Source organism: Rhinolophus sinicus, chromosome 16, assembly GCF_057876585.1.
Source record: "Rhinolophus sinicus isolate RSI-liver-muscle chromosome 16, RSI-T2T, whole genome shotgun sequence".
Classification (NCBI taxonomy): domain Eukaryota; kingdom Metazoa; phylum Chordata; class Mammalia; order Chiroptera; family Rhinolophidae; genus Rhinolophus; species Rhinolophus sinicus.
Genome location: NC_142516.1, coordinates 134,975,402 through 134,989,346, shown reverse-complemented (window position 1 = coordinate 134,989,346; position 13,945 = coordinate 134,975,402). Strand labels below are relative to the sequence as shown.

The 13,945-nt window shown below is 38.8% G+C and overlaps 1 protein-coding gene and 1 pseudogene across 1 annotated transcript in view; both read right to left on the bottom strand.

The window, feature by feature from the left end:
- Window positions 1–13,945, bottom strand: part of AP3M2 (adaptor related protein complex 3 subunit mu 2) — a 51,683-nt gene that overhangs the window by 23,193 nt on the left and 14,545 nt on the right. The gene's annotated exons all lie outside the window — the stretch shown is intronic.
- On the bottom strand, window positions 1,192–1,649 carry LOC109452805 (large ribosomal subunit protein eL32 pseudogene; annotated as a pseudogene).

Below are 13,945 nucleotides of genomic sequence, written 5' to 3'. Positions count from 1 at the left end.
TAAAGACTTCATCAAAAATGTCATAGAACTAATAAATGAATTTAGTAATGTTGCAGGATACAAATCAATACACAAAAATCTATTGCATATCTAAACACTAATAACCAGCTATCAAAAAGAAAAATTAAGAAAAAAAATTCCATTCACAATACATAAAAAAAATAAGATGCCTAGGAATAAATTTAACCAAGGAGGCGAAAGACCTATACACTGAAAACCACAAGACATTAAGGAAAGAAAATGAAGAAGACATAAATAAATGAAAAGATATTTTGTGCTTATGGATTAGAAGAATTAATATTGTTAAAATGTCCATACCGCCCAAAGAAATTTACAGATTCTCCTAGTTCCACTCTCACCCCCTTCAATCCAATTTCTATATGGCAGCAAAAGTGAGCTTTTAAAACTCTGACCAGTTATCTGCAGCTTAGAACCCTTCAGTGCCTTCCCATGGCATTAAATCCAAATGCCTTTAGCACCTTGCTATAGACTGAACGTTTGTGTCCCCTCAAAATTCATGTTAAATTCTAAAGCCCAATGTGATGGTATTTGGAGGTGGGGCCTTTGGAAGGTGATTAGGTCATGAAAATGGAGGCCCTATGAATGGGATTAGCCCTCGTGAATGCACCTCTGATAAAAGAGACCCCAAAGAACATCTTTGCGTGTCCCACCATGTGAGGACACAGCAAGAAGATGGCTGTCTATGAACGAGGAAGTAGATCCTTACCAGACACTGACTCTACTGGCACCTTGATCTTGGACTTCCCAGGCTCCAGAACTGTGAGAAATAAGTGTTTGTTGTTTAAGCCACCCAATCTATGGTACCTTTGTTATAGCAACCCCAACAGACTAAGGCATACCTCTTTTACCGATTCCCTCCCATCTCTCCAGTTGAATCTTTTGCCGTACCGCCCCTCTCCTCTGCTTCTGGACCCTAGAATATATGGTTTTTTTCTGCTTAAAAGGCTCTTCCCTTGGTCTTCACATAGCTAGCTCTTTCTTCTTTCAAGTTCTACTTGTGTGACCTTCTCAGGGAGTCTTCCATTACCACCTTATCTAAATGTATCCCCCTGCCCACCATCTTCCTTTTCCTCTGCCACCCAGGCTATTCTCTAACCTTTATAACACCCATCACAGCTTGTTATTACTATATTTACTTTCCTGTCTTTTTTTTTTTTTTTGGAGGAATTTTATGGTTTTATTAAAACACAATTTGCACACACGCTGTCTATTCATTTTCTTCACTGCACAGCCTGGCACTGGGATTGGTGACTCTGATGGCCAGCTGGGCTGCTCCTTCCACAATGGCTTTGCGGTTCTTTGAGGAGACGTTGTGAGCAATCTCAGCACAGTAAGATTTGTTGCACATCAGCAGCACTTCAAGCTCTTTGACGCTGTGGACCAGGAACTTCCAAAAGCCATTGGGCAGCATGTGCTTTGTTTTCTTGTTATTCCCATCACCAGTGATGGGCATGATGATCTGGCCTTGAATCTCCTGCGCACCCTGTTGTCACCGCCTTGGGGTTTCTGCCAGTTATGCTTGATTTTGACATACTGGTCTGACTGATGCTGTATAATCTTCTTGGACCTCTTTTTGACAATTTTGGTCTTCATGGTGGTCAGAGGGCAGCCATGATACCGAGTAGGAGACCAGTGCCACCTCCGTAGGTGGCACAGAGGAAGCACTTCTCTGTTGTCTTATTTCTCTGTCAGTCTTCTCCACTAGAGTATGTGTGTCTTGATCGTGTCTGTCTTGCTAACCCTTATAGCCATTGCCTAACCCAGTACCTGGCACCCAAGAGGCCACAATAAAGGTTTGTTAAATAAATGGGCTGTTCTTATCACTTCCTATTCACTTTATTGGTGAAGGAACGAACCCCACCCTAAATAAGATGGCCATTTCCTAAGATGGCCAAATATATGACACCCAACACTGGACAGGTGAAATTGACAGCAGTTTATTAGTGACATATATTCACAGACCAGGGAGGAGGACATTGCACACCATGTAGGGCCTCATGGGGGTTGTACCCTAGAACAGCGGAAACCAGCAGGGGCTGTGAAAGTCAAGCTTTGCAGTGACAAAAGGATGGGATGACCCTTGATTCCTGCAAGACTATGTAATTAGCTTGTTTAAATAATTTCAAGAGCTAACAGGAAGGTGGAATCCATTCGTTTAAGCACTACATGGAACACTAGTCCAGCTGATAAAGGAATTAGCCAGACAGGGAGATTTTACTGCTGTTGGGGATATATCTGGTGAGAGTAGGGAAATTCATAGTTAGGCCTTTGGGTCCTATGATGCTCAACGATGTCAAGGCAGCACTTGAAATTTCAGGTCTTGCACTACATGGGCCTAGTATCTGGACAAGAGACATGCACATATGTCTACACATAACCAGGGGTAGGGAGTAGGGGGAGGAGATGTCTCATTACATCACTGAGTAAGTGAATTATTAGTATGCTATAAGCCCTGTGATGGTATATGTAAGTACAATATGAGCAACTAGTAAGTGTTCAAAAACAGATCATTCAATAAAACTGAATTCCTAGCCTACTTTGGTCCTATCCTAAATAGGAGCCAGTGGGGCTTATGTTTCACTACATGCAGCAGAAACACAAATAATACTGGCTGAAACAAGATATAGGTTTATTTTTCCCTCACGTTATAAGAAGTCAAGAGGTAGGAAATCCAGGGCTGGAATGGCAACTTCACAACAAGGATTTAGGCTTCTCTTAGTTTACCATTCCACCGTTCATAGAGTGGAGTTTCGATCCTCATGCTCACGTTCCTGTTGCTGTGGCTCCACTCATCAGGCTGTATTCCAGACAGAAAGAAGAAGGAAAGGCAAAGAGCAGAATGGACATGACCCAGCAAGTAAGCTCCCTTTATTGAGCTTTTCCTGAAGTCCAGCTTGTGCTTTACTACTCAGAATTGAGCTAAAAGAGGTCCTGGGAATGTTTTTAACGGGGCACATCACTAGCCCCCCAAACAGGGCTCTGTTAATAAGGGGGACAGGAGAATGGATATTGGATAGGCAACTCATAGACTATCCACAGACAGTGGCAGTGAATAGAGCAGCGATAATCAATGAATAGATTGGATATTTTACATAAAGTCTGTAATTGAAGGACTTAGGGAAGACAGACTAGAAAACAGGGAAACTCCACGAGATAGCTTTTAATTAATGTCGACAGGATATATTAAAATAAGAAGACAAGACAAAAGCATGTTCATCGTAACAAGAAGGCCCAGCAAGTGATGGCTAGGGAGGGGGTAATGTGGTCAGCTCTGGTCTGAAAGGGCTGTAAGGATGGCAAGTGGGCGCAGGGTGTGATCTGTCTGATGGCGTGATAAGTTCCTTGGATCTCAATGTCCTTATCTGTAAAATGAGAGGATTGGACTAAATTATCTCCAAGATCTTTTCCAACTCTTAAGTTTCTGTAACAGTGGTCTTCATTTACTTTTCTTTTTTTAGCAGGGAAATCTTTTAGACACATGAAAGCTTACGTAGGAAATAGATAAAGAAGATCTGCTCTGATTGACACGGGGATCAGAATTCAAGAGTTCTGCCTCCTTGACCTCACTCTTAGTCCCCATGGTGGCCCCTGAGCTCCATGGAGCACACTTCTACCTAGTTTTATCAATAACATTAATAAAATAAAATTTTGGGTATTTATTGGTAAAAAGCAGACTACAGATATAACCGAGTATTACTGTCAGGGAAAATTGCTTTTACTTGTTATTAACAATCTTAAACACCTTTTAAAAACCATTAAGTTAAATAGAGTTTCAAACTGTGATGCTCTAATGTGCCTCTCATTTAAAAACACAGGGAAACATTCATCAAACCTCACAGAAAAAAATGACAGAATTTCCTCCAAAATATACTTGGTAACGCTGGGGAAGAAAGGAGGTTGGACTGTAAAGAAAAGTTTTCAGAGTAACATGCTTATATTATTTCTAGATAGTTATTTAGATTAAAATTATTCTCAGATTAAAAAAAACAAACCTTCATTTTGCAAATACTTGTTTCCCGTGTGCCAGACTTAGCTGCTTCCTGTTTACCGAAAGTAATTATTAGTAAATGGAAGCAAAGACCAGAAAAATGTACCTCTTTTCAGTCACCTGCTGAACTTCCTTTCCCTTCTACTTGTCACTCTTTCAGCATTCTCAAAGTTTTTTAAAAGTCCTTTTTAAACTTTAATATATTAAAAAAAAAAAAAGGTTTCAATGAGATCTGGAAGTTATCCTCAAATTTCTACCTCTAGCATCTACCTTTTTTAGTATTAGATAATGTTTTATGACTACTCTGATTATTTTTCCCACCCACCCAGAATCTTAAGCATGTCTCTGTCTCCATAATAGCTCAATATACCTAGTTTTGCTGTCTCTCTTTCTTTCTGTCCCCACTGGCGATTACAAGCTTCTGCATTTTTTTCTCCACAGCATCCCTCTTCCTTCTGATTCTGCTTTTTCTTTCACCACAGTAATCATTTTTACTTCCAAATAGGTCTGGAAAACACCATCTGTTCCAATCTTAGGATCCTTAGTGCCGTGTGTAGGCTCAGGGGCAATACTCTTTGAACCCCAAATCCCAGATATTTTCTCATTGTTAAATTTAATTTTTGTAAAGTTCCTCCACAGACTAAGTAAACCATATTTAGATATTCATTCAGAGTAATACACAACGTTGAAATAAATATTTTAATAATACATTTAAATTAATGTTGTTTATATAATTGTGTCGCCGTTTCTTCAGCCAGAAGGTGTCTGTTTGAATGAGACTCGATCCCTAGATAGTTAACCACCTTCGTCCTTACTCTAAGGAACAGGCCCAACTTTTAAACTAGCGTGGTAAAGAGCTTTTTGCTCCAACAACGGGGACAGACTCGGTAATAAGCCTTAGCTACAGAAGGTGGTGCTATTGGGTCTGAGGGGGGAAGTGGCTTCTACTAGAACTCCAAGAGCAGAGTTGAAAAAAGAAACCCGGGATTTCTAAAGTGAATTCCCTCAGTTTGGACACTACACTTGAGAGTGAGACTTCTAGTGACTCAAAGAGTTGGAGGCAAAAGCAGAAATGCTCTGGGATGAGTGAATCCGAGAGGAAATTCATACCAAAGCTACGGGTGGGTACTCCGGCTGGGCTCTAAGCATCGAGGGGCACCTTCTGGGGACAGGGCGCAGGGCGCGGAGAAAATGCTGGGCGGAGAGAAAGGGTAGCGATGAAAACCAAATGTCTTTCATCCCCTGGAGACAAAGAGGTGCCTTCTTTTGACAACAGCTGCCAGTGCCACACACACCATACGGCGGGCCAGAGGGGGAGGGGAACCCAGGAGGAGAGTGTCTCAGGCGGGACCCGCTCTGACTTTCAATAATAGGGTGGTTGTCATGGTGATGAACCATACATCTAAAAGGGGTGGCTGAAAGGACCCATTGTTCTGGAGTCAGGCTGCCCGGGTAGTGCCTGTTTCTATGAGACACCTTTAAATACCTCCCTTGGTTGGGGGAGGTCTGTCGACCAGAGCTGGGAGGGTGTCATCAGGAGCATCACGCCAGGACCACGTACCACAGATCGCAACGCCACCTCGGCCCGACACACTCCGCGAGAGGAACAAGCAGCCACTTGCACTCAGAATAGCTCCCTCCCACGCATGCATGCCCCAGAAATCAGCGTAGGACATGTGTGCTCACCCCTGTCCACACACACACACCCTGACACACGGTTAATAACATAGCCGGCTCCCACCAGGACCCGAGTAGGTCGACGAACTGGAGACTTAAAATAACAATGCTGGAGGAAGAACCAGTAACTCCACACATACTTGCTAAGGTCTGGGGCCAGGGGACTGGGGAAAGCCCCACATAATCACTTTGCAGTCATGCTGGAAGAAAAAGGAGAAAATCACGATATAAAGAAGAAAAAAAGTTACAAGGCACCGTTGCAATTTTTCTTGTAAGAACAAACAATTGGAAAAAAACAAAAAGTCTGTCCCTGGGGGCTGGTTAGATAATGTGGGGGCACATCCCTGTGATGAAATATTAAGCTGCCATTAAAAAATACAAAGCAGCTCTATATGATTATGGAGAGATATGGAAATTTTCCGTTATATTCTAAGTGATAAAGCAAGGTGCAGAACAGCGTGTAGTGTGTGTGTGTGTGTGTGTGTGTGTGTGTGTGTGTGTGTGTGTGTGTGTTTGCATCCCTTGAAGGAATTGCTTCTCAGGAGGGCAACTGTGGGATAGCTGACGTAGTGGGGTGACGAAGAAAACTTCTTTTTCATCACACAATCTTTTGTACCTTTTGAATTTTGTCCTATGAACCATGTATTACCTCTAAAAAAGTAAATAACTTTTAAAAAGAACTTTAAAATTGCATTTGCTTGAACACTATCTAATGAGATTTGCATCTGAAAAAAGGCATCTGCACTTTTTTTAATGCTTTAATAAATATTAATTGCAAAAGTACACATGTACAAGCGAATAACATTAAGTCACAGATACGTAAAGGTAGTCACAGTGGCAAGTGAAACATGAAAATACACCCCTCCCAGGAGCCAACGGTATAATCCATTTATTATTATATCAAATTAATCACAGGGCTTCCAAATTTTTAAAAATGTGATATTACATTAGAGTGATTTTCCTAATTACAAAATGGTATATAATCAGTGAAATGGACTATTGAACCCCAATATCATGGATAATCTTTCCACACAGATAAAAATAAAAATTGTTATTTATCAATGACTTACTGAATAATGATAGAGTTAACAGCTATTGAGCAATTACTATGCACAATAATGAAAAATGTGTTGAGCTTGAAATGCATTATTTCTTTTAATCTTCCATGCAAAGTTTGCGTATTTTACAAATGAAGAAACATGCAGAAATGTTCTTCAATTTACCTAATATCACACAGCTAAGAAAGCTGCAGAGCCTGGATTTGAATTCATATCTGACTGACTCTAAAATCTGTGTTCTTAACTTCTACATCTTACTTTTTAAATTATGGTAAAACTACAGGCTCAATATTACTCTCTAATCCTGTGGTTTCACAAATGGAGTAAAAGGTACCTAAATATTAAGAATTAGGCTTTATTTGAGGAAACATTGCTTCTATATAGTGTAGTGAGTCTATAAATTTTTAACTCACGCTATAGCTTTGTTGTGCAAAGTAAATAAGAGGTCTTTGCCTTGTGTATAACTAATGTATGGTAGTCTTTATTCAGGTGTCCATAAATAAAATTGGAATACAGACATGCTCATCCATTTATGTATTGCCTATGGTTGCTTTTGCACTACTATGACAGAATCTAGTACCTGTAAGATAGACTTCATGGTTCACAAAGACAAAAATATTTACTATTTGGCCCTCTCCAGAAAATGTTTAGATCTAGAGTTAAGGTCATGCACTCAGAAAGGTAAAAGAGGAAAGGACTTTAATAATTTAAAATACTATCCCCATTCTAAAAGTGTTATTTTTATATCCATTCAAGTATTCCACTCCTGTTCAAAATTATACATTCAGGGCTTTAGCACTGAGAAAATTATATCAGTTCTTACAGAAAAAGAATGAAAAATTGCAGGTTTCATTCAGTCCCAGTGCTTGTTTTTTCTTTCCGTGAGATGCTAGCTCACTGATGAGTACATATTCCTTTGTTTCGGAGTCTGTTCTTAACCAAAGACCTTCCAGGAAAAGAAAGAAGCCAAGGATATATGATGCGTTGCCAAAATGAAGCAGTTATTATGAGTTGAAATATATAGCTTGTGATATCATATATGATAGATAGTTAGAACCAGCTTAGAGAGATGATTGCCACTGCTTTCCTTAGAGTTCAAAGAATTACTATATTCCTTTTTCTCTTCAAAGGCTTTAGTGGCTCTGAATAATATGGAGAAGTTTGTACGAATTTGTAGAAGAGAGCACATGGGGAAAGAGTACTGTGCCATTTGTGGGGCCAATTTCCACTAACCTTAGAGTAGAACTTTTAGGAAAATCAGTGTTGGGGTGGTATGAATCCAGTTACACCCTCCTCTCTGGGCTGGTCACCTTCCAGCCCAAAGCAATTGTTCTTTTATTGCACAACCAGAAAGACCTAAGTTATGCCTATGGACAGCACCTGCTTATAAGGGCCAAAAGTTGTAGGTGTCTCTAGGCAGCAAGCCAGATGACTTTGAGTTTTGTTTCTTTAAGCTGGGAAGAATTCTCTAGAAGCTCCTCCACCCAGCTAACAGCTGACCTGTGTTGGCTTGTTTAAAGCACTCATGAAATTGGCTGCTGTACAGAAGTCTAATGAAGCACTGGACTTACCAGTAGGAACGGAATACTTCCTGTGTAATTATGGTAGAACTATCACTCTGTTCCACATCACTCAGAGGTTTAGGCAAATGCTAGTTCTAGCTAATCAAAATTAAATTCTGACTGTATAATCTAGGGGGTGGGCATATGGTTGTTCACTGTACATTTCTTTCAAATTTTCTTTGTGCTTGAATTTTTTTTCTGATGAGATGTTGGGGAAAAATTAGATTCTAATCTGAAAGCTCCATTTCCCCAAGTTTCTGAGGAACAAAACAAGACTGATGTTTGAGGAAATATTAGAACTTCTCATTTAAAAACATAGACTCCCCCACCCCCGGTAAAAACAAAACAAAATCCCAAAAAAGCCTCAATTAAGATCATAAAGTATTATGAATAACAAAAACACAGGATAGGATTTAGAAGCTAAAATAATTTCAGTGGTGTGTTCCTAAGCTTGAAAACACTTTGGGGAAAGTATTTTGTAATAAAACAATTCCCAGAATTAGTCTTAAATTATCAGAGAACGATAATAACACTAGTTGTGTGTGAGTGGAATGTTTTTTGTCCCTTCCATTTTCAATTTTAAATGCCATTACTTGTTTCTGACTCCCAGATTGCCCTCTTGTAGGTGTTCATTTACCAGATGTTCCTAAAGGGCCTCAATCCTATGTAAATGTCAAAGTCTTCTCTTTCCTTTTCTCTCATCTCCTTACTAAACATCCATCCGTGGGCATTTCTTCCACAGCTGCCAAACTACCCACTGACTTCTACTCAATCCATCTCTTAGCCCTTTCAGCATACATACAAATAAATAGAAAAGAATATAAAGTGACTAATGAACATTGTGCATTTAGTCAATTAGACTTAAAAAAATTTTTACTATCTAATATTTATTCATATTAGTATACTAATATAGCACCCTAACTCCAATACCCCAATGTTCAAGAAGTGTTATGATTAAGTACATAAGGAGTTAAGTACTTATCTTACTAAATTAGAAAAAATCTTTTTAAATCTACAAAAAGAAAAATGAAAATAGTAAGAATTGAAATTAATGAAGTTGAAAACTAATCAAGAAAAAAAGAGAAAGTAAAAATGGAAAAGAATAAGAAAGCTATAACCATTAATATAGAAGATATTTTTTAAAGTTTTCTTTATGGTGTTATAAATTATGTGGCAGAAGATCTGAATATCTAGATGAAATGTATACTTGCCAGGTAGACTGTAAATGACAAAAAATGACCCAAGAAAAAGTGGAAAATCTGAATGATCTATTAAACATCTTCTATTAGAAAAAGAGGAAAACAAAAACTGTTATCAATATCTTCAGAGAGATAAAAGAGATCCATGGAAAGAGAACAATATGAGAAAGGAGCAATAGAGAACAAAGACTAAGAAAGAACTCTTAGAAATTTAAAATATGGCTATCTTACTTAAAAATTCAATAAAACATTTGGGAGAGTAAGTCTAGAAATTTTCCAGAAAGTGTAAAAAAACAGACAAAAGTATAGAAAACAGAAGAGAAAATACAAGAAAAATATGCAGAAGTCTAATATCTTACAACAGGAATGTTATAGAGGATAGAGAAAATGGAGAGAAGGATCTTTTTTTTAATCTAGTAAATTTCCCAGTATTGAAGGACCAGAGTATATAAACTGAAAGGACTCACTGAGTACCCAGGTCAAAGAATAAAAACCAACCCACAGTGAAAAAAAAGAACGTACATGGATTTAAAAAAAAAAAAAAAGAAAGAAAGAAGGAAGGAAGGAAGGAAGGAAGGAAGGAAGGAAGGAAGGAAGGAAGGAAGGAAGGAAAGAAGGAAAGAAGGAAGAAAGAAAGAAAGAAAAAGGGAAAGGAAAAAAGAAGGAGGAGGCGGAGAAAGATAAGAAGGACTGATGGGTTACTTGGTACATTTCCCCAGGTGGGAAATAATGGAGAGGGGCTACATAGTTCTATGAAAGAGTAAAAGAATAGTGATTTGAGCAAACAAACAATAGGCAATTGTAAACTTCAGGAAAAAGCAGAATGCTGTACAATAAAGAAAACGTCATCATAGTACGTTACTCAGTTTATCAGTGGTAAAGGATCAATATAAAGAACTTCTATACCTCAACAACAAAAAACCAAAAACCTAATTCAAAAATGGACAGAAGACTTGAATGAACATTTCTGCAGAGATGACATACACATGGCCAACAAGCATATAGTGATGCTCAACATCACTAATCAGTAGGGAAACGGAAATCAAAACCACAATGAGAATCACCTCACCCCCATTAAGATGGCTACTATTTAAAAAAACAAACCTAAAATAACAAGTATTGGTAAGGATGTGGAGAAACTTGAACCCTTTTGCACAATTGATGGGAATGTAAAATGATGTGGCCACCATGGAAAACATTATAGTGGTTCCTCAAAACATTAAAAATAAAAATACCTTATGATACAGCAATTCACTTCTCGGTATATAGTCAAAAGAATTGAAATTAGGGACGTGAAGAGATATTTGCTTATAGCAATACTAGTCACACAATAGCAAAAAAAGGTGGAAGTGACCTAAGTAACAAACTTAAATCTGACCCAGAAGACTCAAGCCCTGATATCTAAAGGATCCGGGACAGAAAGAACACAAATGTCCTTGGTCTAACTCTTAAATACTCCTCACCCAGCAACAATAAAAAACAGTATTCACTCACAAAACCTAGGGCAGCCAGAGACCTCCTGGCTTGGACATGGCATAACCTAATGAGTAACTCCTCTAAATAAGAGGTTGCTCTTGATTAAGCGATATCTAGACATGGCACGGTCTACTGGGATATAAATCATAAATATAAGATTCTATGCTAAAGAATCATGACCAGAGTTATTTGGCTTAGTTTAGCTGTGTATCGAAACTCTACAGTATTTGGAGCAAATTAATTTGACATCTTTACTTCCCATGAACCTCTTTGCACCTTTGCTGCTGCCAGATCCAGGTAACGATGCGGCCTATATATCACCTGCTGTGACCCACCTTGGAGATTCACTCTTATCTCCCTGCTCTCTAGAATATCTTCATCCCTGTGAACATATCCAGTTCCTACTTAAAAGTCATTTGTGGGGTTGCCTGGTTAGCTCAGTTGGTTAGAGCGTGGTGCTGATAACACCAAGGTTGCCGGTTCCATCCCCACATGGGCCACTGTGGGCTGCACACTCCTTAAAAAAAAAAAGTCATTTGTTGTCTGAATTAATTGATGCTTTCTGCTCTGACGTCTTTCTTTCTCTGCTAAATGAAAATAATAAAAACCTGCCCAATTTACACCACACACAAATGTGCTAATAGCTATCATTTACTGAGCATTTATTTTATGCCAGGCATTGTGGGAATATGCAATCTAATTAATAACGCAAAACACTAAAAGGTAAGTATATTTATTTTACATTTGAGGAAACTGAGGCTCAGAGGGATCAAATGATTCACGAGGATCACAAAATTAGTAAATGCTATCGCTAAAATTGGATCCCAGGACTAACCCAAAGTCCACACTTTATTTTTCTTATTTTCATAAGTGATAAAGAAGTTAATGTCTATAAAATAAATTTTTGAATGTAGAAATGCAGTGTTTATTGTTATGCTTGATTTGTCATTATGACTTACAAAGCTTAAAGACATTCTTTGAAGAAAAGTTGTTCAAATTACCAAGCTATAACTGGACATGAGGTTTCTCCTTTATGGACATATTTCTTCTATGATTTCTGATCAGAACGATTTCTATGATGTTGGGGTGAGGTTACTCCCAGACTCTCAGTGGACAGAGCTGGGGAATGTATATATGAACATATGTATGTATACACATATGTACATATATTTGCATTCACAGCTATGTTCATTTTATTATCCATCCATATATTGAAAACCATGAGTTCTCACAATACCTTTAAATCATCCAATTTTCTCCCTTCCCATTTTGTAACTTCCTTTTCTGATAATGAGAAAGCTGATTCCAATTTTCCTCAATGTATTTACTTTCTGAATCACCCCCTTCCCCCACCATATGTAATCAATCAATCTCCTGCTACTAATACCCCACCATGCAAATATACTTCTCACCCTGCCAGAGCTGAGACCATGCAGGCCCCAGCTCCAGCCCAACCCTCTCTGCACAGGTACCCACTTTGCTTGGCTCTACTAATGGTTTTTGGACTGAATTCTTCAGAAGAGAAAGAAGGAAAGCAGTCTAATAAATGTCTCTACTTAGCTTCTTGAACAACTGGAATACAGTTGTAACTGTTTTGATGTCCTTGTCTGCTGCTTCTGGCATCTATGTCAGTTCTACATCAGTTATGACTGATTTCTTTATCTCCTGTTGTGGGTCATATTTTCCTTCTTCTTTGCATGTTGGGTGATATTTTTCTTTTATTGAAGGTCAGACACTGTGAATTTTACCTTATTAGGTGCTGAATAGTGTTGTATTCCTATAAATATTCTTGAGCTTTGTTCCCTGATGCAGTTAAGTGTGTTGGATATAGTTTGATCTGTTTGCGTCTTACTTTTATGATTTGTTAGGAGGGTCTGGAGCGGTGCTCAGTGTAGAGTTAATTATTCTCCACTGCTGAGGCCAAACTCTACCCACTGCCTGTGATACAGCAGGTTCCACTCTAGCTGATGGAAACAGGCACCAGTCCTGGTCTTGTGTAAGCACCAGGCACTGTTAACTTTCATTCATTTGGATGGTTCTTTCCCTGGCCTCAGTTTCCTCACCCATACGTGTAGCTCAGTACTCAGCTGAAGACTCAGGGAGAACCCAAGGCAGATCTCTGGCATTGTCTCTCTGTGTAGCTCTCTCCTCTTTGGAATTCTATCCTAAGAACTCTAGTTGCCTTGTTCTTCCCCAACTCTCAGCCCCATCTCCTCGACCCAGCAATTCTACTGGGCTGTTTCTCAGTGCCTCCTCCCTGTGCCCTGGCCTGGGAATGCTCTCAAGGCAGTGATCTGAGGCAACTGCAACATTCGGCCCATCTGTTTCCTCTCTCACGGAGATCGCTGTCTATTGCATAACGCAAGTGTCTCAAAGACCAGTGTCTCATATATTTTGTCTGTTTTTGTTGCTGCTGCTGTTTCAGGTAGAAGGATAGATCTGGTCCCTGTTATTCCATGGTGGGTGGAAATAGAGTAAAGCAGTACATATTTAAGATGAAAAAAATTTTAATTCTTAAACTCTTAACCCTCAATAGAGTTCTCAGTTCAGATCCAATGCCAACAGCTGGTATGTTAATGGTCCCATAATGTTTCAAAGTTATGAGCTTATGAAAATATCCTAAGAGATAGGAAAGTGCCTCTTTGATCCTGGCTAAAGAATAGTGGTTAGAAATACTCGTGACTGTTCCTGACTATGATTAAACATACTTTTAAAAATGCTTAATAATTCTTACTGAATATCCACAATATATCTATAGCTATGTTCAAGCATTTTGGGAGTACACTGTCCTAAACTTAAAGAACTAGCAGCTTCACAGGGAGACAAGACATTTACAAATGTAAGATGAAATCGCAGGGTAGTTATGGGTAAGGTTCAGATAACTGATTGAGACAATGATTGATAAAATACCACATACCATTTCTTCCTGATAATGGACACTGGTAGAGTTTTCTGGCCCCGTTT